Source organism: Lampetra fluviatilis, chromosome 13 (assembly GCF_964198595.1).
Source record: "Lampetra fluviatilis chromosome 13, kcLamFluv1.1, whole genome shotgun sequence".
NCBI lineage: Eukaryota > Metazoa > Chordata > Hyperoartia > Petromyzontiformes > Petromyzontidae > Lampetra > Lampetra fluviatilis.
In genome coordinates, this window is record NC_136287.1 from 5,829,286 (window position 1) to 5,842,029 (window position 12,744).

The window sequence follows — 12,744 nt, forward strand, 5'->3', positions numbered from 1 at the left end:
TGCTCAACCGTGGACCAACTGCTTATGATCGAAATGTATTTGGATATTAAACAAAGGTGCTTTGGCTCGCTTCATGCAGGTTTTTTTTTAATTAAACGTGTCGGTGCGGTACGCGAGGATGAATGAGTGATACAGCCTGAATCGCGACAAATGCCATCGCGTGCAGTATCCCCAACCTGTTGTGCAGTCGAGCTGGGGTTGCGGTGGCGATGATGTAGGTGCTGCCTGTCAACGCCGATCATCACCTGTGATGTTGATGTTGCGCCTTCACAGGGGGCTCGCTTTCCCCGTAATGTTTTTCTTTTTAAACACTGCGCGCGGCGAATGGAACACGTACAAAAATAAAGCATTGTTGACATTAATGAACTGACCTCCACTCGTTTATCACTTGACCACCGGAGTTTTAGTTCAACCCGCGCGGTATTTCCATCATGATTATGCAAACATCGGGGTGGATTGGTGATGCCTTCAGTGGGTGGCTAGGAGATGGCTGTATCAAGTGAGTGGCCTCACTTGATACAGCTAATCTGGCTGTGACGGTCCCACCTGATGACGGAGACTTGTGTTGCCTCCGAAACGTCGTGATTTTTGTTTTTATTTTATTTTACTTTCTGCGTGGCTTTACCGAAAGAACCTAAGAAGATGGCTAGGAGATGTTAACTACCTCGCCTGGTATACAGGAGGTCGTAGGTTCGACCCTGACGCCTGCGCTGTATATTTGGAGTTTGCGTGTGTCTCTCCCCGTGGTCGTGTGTTTTTTTCTCCGGATGCTCCGGTTTTTCCCTCCACATCTAGAAACATGCGTTTAGAGCATTTGGCTGCTTTACGTTTCCACAAGATGATAAGCCACTTTCGTTGAGCTATCATTTGTGACCAGGTCGCTTCTAAAAAAATAGATATATATATAGCTCATACCTGGTAAAATAAAAAACACATAGTCTGCACGCTGTACGATTAAACCATCCTCTATGTTTTCATTCCCGGCTAACACCAGTGGCGAGTTTCATCTGAACTGGCTCTGACCCTTTCACCCCACCCCCACCAGCCCCTGCCACTTCACCAACACGCACTGACTTAGCGTGGTGAATGTGGCACCGTAGAAATCCCCCCCACCCCGTCACCGACGCGGCGTGGAGAATGGAGGCCTCCAATCCAGGAGCGGGTTCACGAGGGCACTGCAAGTGATGGAAACGTGCCATCTCGGCGTGGTTACGTGCAAACATGTGCGTGTGCTCTCCAAACTCGGAACAAAAGAACCACTCGTCGCCACCTTAGTCAATAACACCTCCTTGCCAGAATACGCACGACTATGCCCTTTGATGTGTAGATGAGCCATTACCGTACCCCAAAAGTCAGCCTTTTTAAATTATTCTTTTATTATTACACGCTTTTTATTAACTCTGTTGTATGCTCAAATCTTGTAACTGAATTTTTTACATACTTCCCAATCTGATATCGACTGCAAACATGATATACTAATGTCATACTGATGATAATACTATATTTTATCGTAAAAAAATAAAAAAACATATTTTTAAACATTCTTTTAGATATATTTTTACACGCTTTCTATTAACTCTCTGTCTGTTGTTGTATCCTCAAATATTGTAATTCAATTTTAACCCACTTCCCAATGTGGTATCGATTGCAAACTTGGTATACTTATGTCATACTGATGACAATACTATATTCTATCATGAAAAATAAAAACATATTTTAAAACATCATTTTTTATATGTTATGTTTCGGCTTGGGTCTAATTGTCCACGGTCAACTGACGTTGGCTGTAAGTGGCCACGGTCCCTGACGTTATGGCAAGCTTCGGGGCCACTTCCTGGAGTCGTGGAGTTCTGCCATTACTAGTACGGTACATTTCATAAAAGCGTGTTTTTAAAAACGTTTTTGAAAAATATTACTTATTTACATATACTGTAATTTGCAAGACTGTGTTACGACCGTGGCGAGTTTATGTTTGTGCAGCGCCCACTGTCAGCGGTTAGCGCTTTCACTTAGTGTGTGATCTGTGAATATTGGTTGTAAACAAGTCTCAAGGTGTGATCTTAATAAGGGGGCCCCATAACGAATTCGACATGCTGAGGCATGGATGGTGATATTAGTTTAAATATAAGTTTAAATATTGCACATTGATTCTGCACACGAAGTGTTGATCTCGGAAGTAATGTCAATTTAGAATGCGTTTCACTTTATCTTCTTGGTTCTTTCGGTAAAGTCACGTAGAAGGGAAGTAATAAAATAATAAAAATAAAACATAATAAAATAATTCTCACGACGTTTCGGCCACAATGCAAGCAGCCGTCTACTTAACAGACCTGTTCTCCACCTGAAGACGGCTGCTTGCGTTGTGGCCGAAACGTCGTGAGAATTCTTTTATTATGTTTTATTTGTATTATTTTATTACTTCCCTTCTACGTGACTTTACCGAAAGAACCAAGAAGATGAATCCCTGCAGTCACGAAAGCTTTAAATCGTTTCACTTTAGTCAGGATTCGTCTCGTCTACGACCACCTGTGGAATATTAATCAAGCCTTAGTCTGCAATTCACGTGCAGTCTTTCTCTTCGTCTAGTCAAATAAAGCAGCAAAACATTCATTGCACTCTTAGTTAGTAATAGAGGGGGTCCTTGCCTTTAAATATCTGGCAGTTCACGTGCAGCACAGGTTCAAGCAAGGTTGATAGAAATGTGTGTGCACTCCCAGAATGACCGTGTGTGGTTGATGGAATGTTTGGAATAAAATAACTTTGCGATGTATTTATTTTGTTAGTTATTAAATGCATCATCATTGGTAAGTCATCTTGGTTTACTGCTTGCAACCCACTGTTCATTGAATATCTTGAACGTAATTCGTAAAAAAAATGCACCGTACTTAAAGAACGCTCTGATTTGGGAGAAGCGAATTTGTGGCCTTTTACTGACCTCTAGTGGCAATGTGATGTTGGCTCAACCGTTTGAACAAATGGATTTATCAAGCCTGTAGTGCATAAAAAACACGATTTGTTAGCATTTCGGCAAATATGTTTATGCCCGTGCTAATATTCATAATGAAATGCCATTATTGAAACATGCGATAAGTTGTATTTTAATTTAAGCGCAATGCCATGGGTCTGGAAACATGGACACTATTGCATAGCTGTCAACCCATACGGTTTATCCGAATTCTTGTCCAGGGAAATTGAGTCTTCAGGTCCATACGGCGTACAGCCGTTTCAATAGGGGCACATTTGGTCTATTTGTGTTTCTCCCTTGTGATGGGACTTTGTAGGATAAACGTTCAGATTTATAAGTGGGATGGGGTGACCAATAAGGTCTAAATTGGTCTGTATTAAGGTAGGGGCACTGATAACAGGTTTGCTGTTGAAGATGTGGAAGTGTAAGGGTGCGCAGACCCAGTGCACATGGAACGTTGGTCCAACGTTGGCATGCTTACTGAGCAGCAGCGTGGAAAGGCACGTGCAGTGCATTACACTGACAGCAAGAAGAGGAACACGTGGATTAGAGAACACACACACACGATAACGACGTCATGTTGACCTTGAAAAAAAATTCTATAAAGAAGGGCTATTGCGCAAAACGTTGACCTTTATATATTTACATTAGTCGGCTACAGTGCTATTGATGAATGTGTTGAGGCTCACGTAGGTAAGAATAAATACAAATAAATTAAATCACGACGTTTCTGTTGCTGAAGTAGGCGCCTACTTCAGCAACTGTTTTTTTGCTGTGGTTGTTCCACCTGATGACGGAGGCTTGTGTTGCGTCCGAAACGTCGTGATTTAATTTATTTATATTTATTTTTACCTACGTGCCTTTTCCAAAAGAACCAAAGAGTATGGATCCTTGCAGTCACGAAAACTTCAAATCTAGAATGTGTTGAGGCTGTTGTAGCGTATTCTGATTGTTGGAACGCTGCCAACGCAGCCGCATCATCACCACCACCACCAGCAGCATAGCTTTGTTAAGAAAAGTGAGTGGTCAGCTTGGGCAGGATTACACGCCACGAGAAGGGGTGACATCACGACGAGCAAGCGAGGGTAGCGGCGGAGTGGCAGCCAACGGGTGGGAAAAAAATCGCGTCCGAGGAAGAAGACCTCCATCGCTGAGATGGAGCAATGAGATCAGCACATTGCCCGGTGCTACATGGGAGATGGCAACATCTTTGGGAGGCCTTTGTTCAGCGGTGGATTGATGAGGGCCAATTGATGATGATGGTGACCTCTAGTAGAGACATTTCAAACACTGTACTGCACCGTGCTGTGTTTGTAACTATTGCATGCACGGGATGGGATGTTTAAAAATGCATGTTTAATTATTATGTGGACGGAAAGATACGTGAAACAGGCGCATTGTCAACCTGCTTAATTGAGTTGTTCCTTATATTATCCACAACGCGCCAATGGGCACGTTTGCGCATTCTAGTTTGCGTCGAACTCGGACTTGCATCTAATGGAAGAGGGTCCGTCACGATGAACAGCTGGCAGACCATCAGCATTTCCGAGCAAGCATTGACTGCGGATGAGACACTGGTTGTCAAAGGCGGTGGAGAGTTGGCTCGCGTATGGAATTACGAACTCACAGGAAGCCTTGTGGCTGACATTATGCGTATACAGCTGTACGTGTCTGATTTCATACAGAGGTACAGATGTTGTCAGGGAGGGATTTATCGCCCGCTCATTTAGCTTCTGATGTCCTTGTTCGGGTTAGGTCATAACTGCTAGTCGCTTGCAGGCCACTAGGGGCGCTGTGCTGGCGTTTTCACGATTGTACGCTGCCCCCAAAAGCAGGGGTGGGCGGGAAACCAACATCGGGGCCGTCCATAAATGACGTCACGCACCTAGGGGGGTCAGACATTTGTGACGATGTGTAACGAGGGGGGGGGGGGGGAGAGAAATGTGACGTCACATCAAAATGCGCAACTTTAAATTACATATAGACAACACGTTCTACTTAATTAAATAGACTTTTTAATAAATGTTTTTCCTACAACATCAGAGTGCAGCGCCACATTAAATACGCACTACAATGACAATAGTTTAAAGCGATTTCAAGCATGTTTTTTATATATATTTTTTGGGGGGGGGCAGAGCTTTATGACGTCATATTTGAGGGGGGTCTGACTTTTTGTGACGCCGTGTGACGAGGCGGGGGGGCGTCAAAAATCGTCCAAAATCGCGTGACGTCATTTATGGACGGCGCCTGAGAAGGAGAGACTTTTTTCCGAATTCGGTTAAAAAACCCCAACCCCCCCTCCCCCAAATATTTCAAGAGCCGCAATGCAATGTAGCGAATACGCGACGGCGGGGTCCTTCATAAATAACGGCCACGAAGCGTTCCTTAAAGAGCCGCGTGCAGCTCCCAACACGCAGGTCACCGACCCTCTGGCTCCAAAGCAAAAGAGAACAATGATTGATGAGTCGGGTGATGTGAGCTCAGGTGCGTCGAGGTGGTGGCACACGAGATTTGTGGTTTTGTGGCCTCGGTTGGGGGGGGGGGGTCTTCTCGCGGCTGCTTGATTTGTTTCCAGCTGACTCGGATTGAGGGCGTTGCCTTGCTGTGGTGCCATGGTCAGCAAAATGAACTTGAAATGGCTAGGTCACAACGGTACAGATGGTTTCACTACAGTCGATCGGCAGGTCGTGGTAAAGTGTGGGTCCTCCCACCTCTTCTAAGGCGTTTGTCCCGCGTGGACGAGGAGGCCAAATGCCCCGTAGCGAGGCTCTCTAGAGCTCCCTCTAGTGGAGACGAGTCAGCCAGCAATGGCGTGGGCAAGACATTTGATACAGCTATCGTGCTGTGACGGTTCCACCTGAAGACGGAAGCTTGTGTTGCCTCCGAAACGTCGTGATTTTTATTTTATTTTTTATTTGACTTTTATTAATTTAATTTTTTACCTACGTGACTTTACCGAAAAAAACCTAAGAATATGAATAATACATTTGAGGGCTGCACAATTATCCTTTTTACCTTTCTATTATAATGTCAAATGTCGGTGCATGGTATAATTGTTACAAAATAGTGTATATATATTTTAGCATTCTGCCCAGTATTAGTTGTAAAGCATGTAGAGTATTTGTAAATACATTTTGATCCAAATTATGATTTTGCATGCTGCATTAATCTGGATTAATGGAAATTCTTGTATGAGCGGTCCTAGAAAAAGTTCACATTTTCATAATAATTTGGCCGTTATTCTTAGTGGGATTTTTTAAAATTTAATTTAAACAGATAAAATGCATGGAAAGCAATAATTTACAGACCTTCAGAGACAGTTATTACTCGAGTTTATCAAAAGAAACAACACTGTTCAATGCTTTTATAATAATAACCGTACATTTTCAGCCCTTTGCCAATCACTGCTGACTTAAGGCCTCCTCCCCACACCTCGTGTCAGTCGTCGGGGTTGATTGACCAAACTTCACCAAGCTCATCAGTGTGGTTTGATGGAGGTTGTGGGGGCGTCACGTGAATGGTTAAGATTTATGTCAGTTGCTGATTTAAAAAAAGCAAGTTGACAGTTAAGCATATCCAAAAACAGAGTCAATAACCTGTAATTATCAGAAATATGGTTATTGCTTATACAAGTACATTCCAAGCAGTTGATATGAAATGTGACGAACAAAAATAGTCTAAAAAATAAAAAAAAAAGTCCATGAAATATTGATTTCTCCCCTTTGGCTGTTGTTCTGTTAGACTATATAGCGTATGAGCTCAGGACGCTGGGATTTTAAAAGTTTAGACTTTATAAATGAATTTGAAGAGACAGTTTGTCTCGTTACATTACATTGCTTAGAACGGTCCTACACTCTGCTGGAAATGGGATGGCTATCAAAGAATGAAATGTGTACGGCTGAAAGAGTGGACGTGCAGGAATTTCACACACGTCCAACGCCGGTTTGGGGCATTTAATTGAATGCCTGAGTGCTTTGCATTGAACCAGAACGCCAATACACTTTTAGGAGCATGAACAAACGTGATATTTGCAATGCAAAAGCATAAACTTTACTTAACAAGGTCTTTAAGTGTCAGAGTTTGAATTGTGTTTGCTGATACGCAAACTTTGTGCTGCGTGTGTTTAAATGTTTACATTGCCCTTTTAATCCGGGCCACATCGGTTCAATTCTTCGTATCATTTGACATTTTTCAAAGACTGCCACGGTAGATGAACGAATGTGAGCACATTTTTCCGATTTTTTTCTTTTTATTATTTATTTGTTGTTATGCTTTGTTTTAGACACCTCGCACACTCCAGAATGCACTCGTGCATCCACTTTGCTATTTGTGTTTTGAGCAACGCAACAAGATGAAAGCCAGCACAACATGCTGGATTATGTCCCAGCGCACACTGGTCAGATGACAGGGCCCCCTAATCCGATCCTGTTGCACATGCTCACTAAAAGAAGCTTAGCAATAAGCTTGTGAGGAGCTTTGGCTCTAGATGATTAATATTTGCCTTTAATCTGTTCTAACAAGCTGAGCAAAACATAAATTTTAGTCGCAGGGTATGCACATTTGGCAAGAGTTTTGGGTCTATTTCTGCCACCGTGCGATTATTATGTCACTTCTCTCCGCACGTGCTTTTTATTTATTTGATTAACATTTTCACTGGTGGATTTTTTTTCCCCTCTATAAAGTTTTGAATGCATTATATGTGTAATGTTGAATTTATGAAAACCACATAACATCCACAGCATATTTCACGTTCGGTACGTGTGGGTGTAACCGCAGATGAATATTTTTTTAAATAAAGTAATTGCTTTCCATAAACAAAGGCCTGCTTCATTCTGAGCTTAACGCTTAAAGCCACATGATTTAACAAGCAAATCACATGTACAGCTTTTCGCTCATTGGCTCTATGCACAGTCGCGCACATTAATTGAATTGAGTTTTCTTTGCACAAATAAATCCACGGGTCTTCATGGAGCCTCAAACCATCCGTGAAATGTCCACTTCGATCTGCAGGCAGCCCGGTTTTTTTAGCAGTGGCCGCTAAGAATTTACAGCAGGTGGCAGCCCTGTACCATTGACTTCGTTAGAGCATGCCCGTGGCCACACAATGATGCATTGTGCATTTAGGATGTTAATAATCTTGATCGTTATGGTCATGATTGCCATAATGATCACGATGAGTATCGGCAACTTTATTGTGTATCAATTGCATAGCGTAGCTCTTTAGTTAATCATGGTTACAGTGCATGGTGAACGGAACTGTAGCGTGCAGTCATATACCACTTTGTTGCGTGTTCAACTATTAAAGCTGGCATTTGATATTGCCCGTAATTACATTTGTAAAACATTGCATATTTACATGCACTATTTAATCCAATTATGTTTGTATTCCTTGTGTACTATGAAATGTAATATCTGCTGCGGCTGTATGTGGGTGTTTTTTTCTCCGTACGCGCACACGTGTTCTGTATTGTATAATCACTTTGGTAAAAAAATGTAAATGTAATACGGAATGAAAAGTGGATTTAAATGGGTTTTTTAAAATAATAGCTCGTTGTTTATTAATTACATCGTACAGCGTTTGCAAACTTGACGACGTGCTGGAGCTAAACACAGTTGTCAGTTTTTTTAAAACACGTGTGGTGCTACGGCATGCTGCCTGGCTCGCTTGATGTGACATCCAGTGACCTTTCAAAGTACAAGTCGGCAACGTTCTCTCCAGCGGGGCAGCTCCTTACCCGAGACTCATTTTTCCATCTGGTGTACTTGTCAGAAATCACGGTCTCACCTGTCAAACATCCGGCAAAGGGGGCCGGCCGATGCTTTGAACAAAAAAAAAACTTTCTGGCCAGAGCTAACACTGGCACCTGAAAAAAAAACGCAAATGAACAGGGCCCCGCTGACAGGCCCTGTCAAATGGAGCTTCGCTGGAAATTCCTCTCCAGCCCTTGCTCTTGCGCCGCTTGACAATGGAGGGCAGTTGGTGCCAGCGCCACTTAAGGGCTCTCGCGCTTGAGGGCTTGCGTCCGCAAAAAGTCAAGGTCAGTGGCAACAGGCAGCCGAGTGTCTCAACGGGGAACGGCTCCGTGACAGCGGCAGAGAGCCCCACCCACACCCCCCCCCCGTGCGTGCGTGCGTGCCGCTGATGCTTCCAAAGAGCGGCTGGCTCGTGGCACGGTGCTTTGCCCTGAGTTGTTGTGTCATGGCAGGAAGTGCTTGCTCTAAAATATTTTGGCTATTTAGAAAAATGCCGGCTTGTTAAAGTGTCCACTTGAATAATGCTGCGAAGAGACTCGTGGATTACGGGGAAGTTTGTTTAACCCTCTGTTGATATTAAAAAAAACGCATTTAAAGGTTAATTTTGTTTTCGGGCAGATGTATTAAACTAAACAATTTATTTTTACTTTACCAGGTAAGATCCACTGAGCGATACAGTATAGCTGTTTTTATGAAACGACCTGGCCACAGATGACAGCTCAACGAAGTGACTCATGTGGACATTTTTCGCAGCCAAACACTCTCAAGAGTGAAAGGAATTTCCTTAAGTAACCAAAATAATTTTAAGCACGAACTTAAATAAAATGCTTGTTTATTCTTCTCGCTTCTCAGCCGCCATGTGTATATTCATGCGCCGTGTGCGTGCAAGCACGTACGTGTTCACTTACGTACGTGCGCCATTTGCATGAGAGCGTTGATGCAATATTAAGTCTCGTTTTGGCAGACTTTCCCCCCCCCCCAACAATATCTCGTCCGCGTTTCGTAAATATTTAACATTCATAAATTGGAACATTCGAGGTGGTAAACGACAACTGATTACACGCCTCCCGCGTGCGCCCTCCTCGCAAGAATGCGTTTGTTTCGCGGCGATGGAAATGTATAAGGTGTCACGGAGCCGTGCCAAGGCGCATCCAGTGTTAATGAAGAACGTACAAAAAAGAATCGTGACGCTAATGATAACACACGCTCTGCTGGAAATGCCCAATTAGTTTTCCATCAACAGCCTTGTTTAATTGCTGAAAAATAGTTGGCACAATCACGTGTGGGGGGTTGGTGGGGAGGGGGTGGTGGTGGGAGATGTCGGGCAGGTGCGAATGCAGCCGACTGCAAAGGGATCTCAGAGCCGTGCCTGCTCCAGCCACGCATGAAGGCCCAATGTTTCTGCTCCAGTTACTTGCCACAACAACTGCGGCGGTGTCAGGCAGGCCGGTGAACCGGAGATAACGTGCACCCCCCCCCCTTCCAAAGCATAAGCGTCGAAATTGCGGCGTAATGAGTTTGGATGTCACGCTGCAAAGCGCTCGAGGCGTCCACGTGAAGGGAAGCTTGGCCACTGGAAGTTACAGCTGTCATTCATCCGTAACTGGTGGCCCATAAAACCAAATTTCACCGCTTTGTTATTTCGAGGCAATATATCTTCACATCATCACGTTCTCCACCACACGGGCACGCACGAGTGGAATGCCACGATAATTGCGTAGCGAACGTGTGCACAGACTCAATCGTAATTATTATTCCAGTTTTGAAATAAATAAAAACATTGTCCAATGCCCTTCATAATAATTCAAAATGTTCAGCCCAAAGTCAATCCACTGCTTGTATGAAAGCCGGGCATCCCCCCCCCCCACCACCATCCCCCGAGTTGTTTGACCATACTTCACCACGGTCGGAAACTGCGCTCATGTTTTCAGCTCCATCGTGGTGGGTGCTAATCACTGCACCCCCTACCCCCCAATACCCTTTATTGTATATTGCCAATTGTTACAATATTATTTCAGTCTACACTGATGAGGATTCAAGTTGTGATTTAAAAATTTGACATCTCGTATACGTAAACACGATTTCTGAATAGCCGACGTGCACATTTCCAGTTCCGCAACACAATTGGTTAACAATAACACGCTAACTGAAAGTATGCTTACCACGCAGAAATATTTTTTTTTATATTTTGTAATTTCCGTATTATATGATCCAAAAATTGATTTTAGGCAGCAATACACTTACAGCTACATGCCTAACTGCATTTCCCATCAGTGTAAATTTTCAGGCACGCCAAGGTCATTATGGTGTTCCTAGCCCGTAATGAAGGAGGTAATCTCATTTGGTGACACGTTCACGATGTTAGAGTCTCCTGCTGGGCCCCCCCCCCCGCTCACCAGACTGCGGAATGTAATTTCAGCCAAATTGAGTATCAGAGTGTCAATTAACACAATTCCCTGCGCTTGGACCAAATGGCTTCCCGGCTTCTAATGGCAAAGCCTGCTCATGTCACCTGCCACCACATGGACGGTGCCTTCTTTTTTTGAGTTTCTTGCATAATGTCGTTAAGGTAGAGCCACCCCCCCCTCCCCGTTGGTCGATTCCTATCAGCCGTGTCACAACCTATTTGTTTCAAAGGGTTTATTGCAGCCGTTTATATTTCAATGTGACGTTTTAAATGCTGTGCGTGAAAGGCAGGAAGCCATTGCAGATGTTAGCCGTTTTATATATATAAAGAAAAAAAAGATTGCCAGCATCTGGGGGCATATGAGAAAGTGGCTCTCGGATGAAATTGCTGTTATGTTTATAATCTAAATATGGTATGAAGGTTAAAATTGGCAGTAGGATTTGGTTGGAAATATTAATACTGGATAACAATGTGTTTTATAGATGAAATCCTGCAAACTAATGTAAAAAAAAATACACAATGCACTCGTACTAACATTTTTGTCGCTCCCAAACAAAAGGTAAAATTGTTGAATGTGACAGACGGCGGCCTTATTACCTTTCTTCCTTATTTATGTGTTCTTCTTTGTCTACGCTGGAAATTAACAATACACAGCCAGTTCATTTCTTACCCAAATTATAAAACCACGTATGCATTCAAATTGTACGCTCTCCCGCCTATTTTATGCATGTATTTTCCACACAGATGCAGTACGTGATATTATAAAGCAGTTTAACCCATCGCTTGTTTTTCTTTCTTTCCAACCAGGTAAAATATTTTAAATACTTTGGGTCCTCGATGATTGAGGTGGACGTGTGTGAAGACATCGGTTGCTGTCAATTTTACTCCTCGAGGGCCATCAACAGACATTCACTGATGACGTCGGAAGAAGACTTGAACCATATGAACGCATTTTGTCTGTATATATTTCTAAGAAAAAAAGAGAATTGGCTGGATATGTTTAAGTGCATTCGACTAATTGAGGTCGTTCAACAAATACGTTGCAATGTGTGTTGTCCCCCTACTATCTATGTTTTATATAATATAGATTAAGGCCATTTGCAAGGATTGTAGCCCACTCACCGTATCAAACGTTTTACGGCCCATGCTTTAATTAACTTTAACGTAAGGTGGCTGATTTGCATGGCGTTACCTGCAACAAATTTACCGGGCAAATGCCACGGAGGTCCGCTTTAGAAACGGGAAATTAGCATTGATTTTGTGTCCCGAGGAAAATGAGCCGCAGCAAACACATCAGAGCAACTCACAGCCGTGGTATTATATGCAAGGAAATTGCAAAGTGGGCTTGCGCACAACAAGTATAATATAAAAAGAACACAAGTATGCAATAAATTCATGCTGAAATTACATTCTGAAGCCCATTGATCGTTTCGGTGCTGCTAGAGGGCTGCAAGCAATTAGACTTTGGCAGTAACTTGTGAGAAAAAAATCTTTGCAAAATTTTGCAATTATTATTGCGCTGCTTTTTATATATATATCGTATCTGGAACCCAAATCTGTTGCAAAGTCACACATTGCTGCCAGACAGCACTTGTTGGCCCTGCAGGAAAGGTGAAAA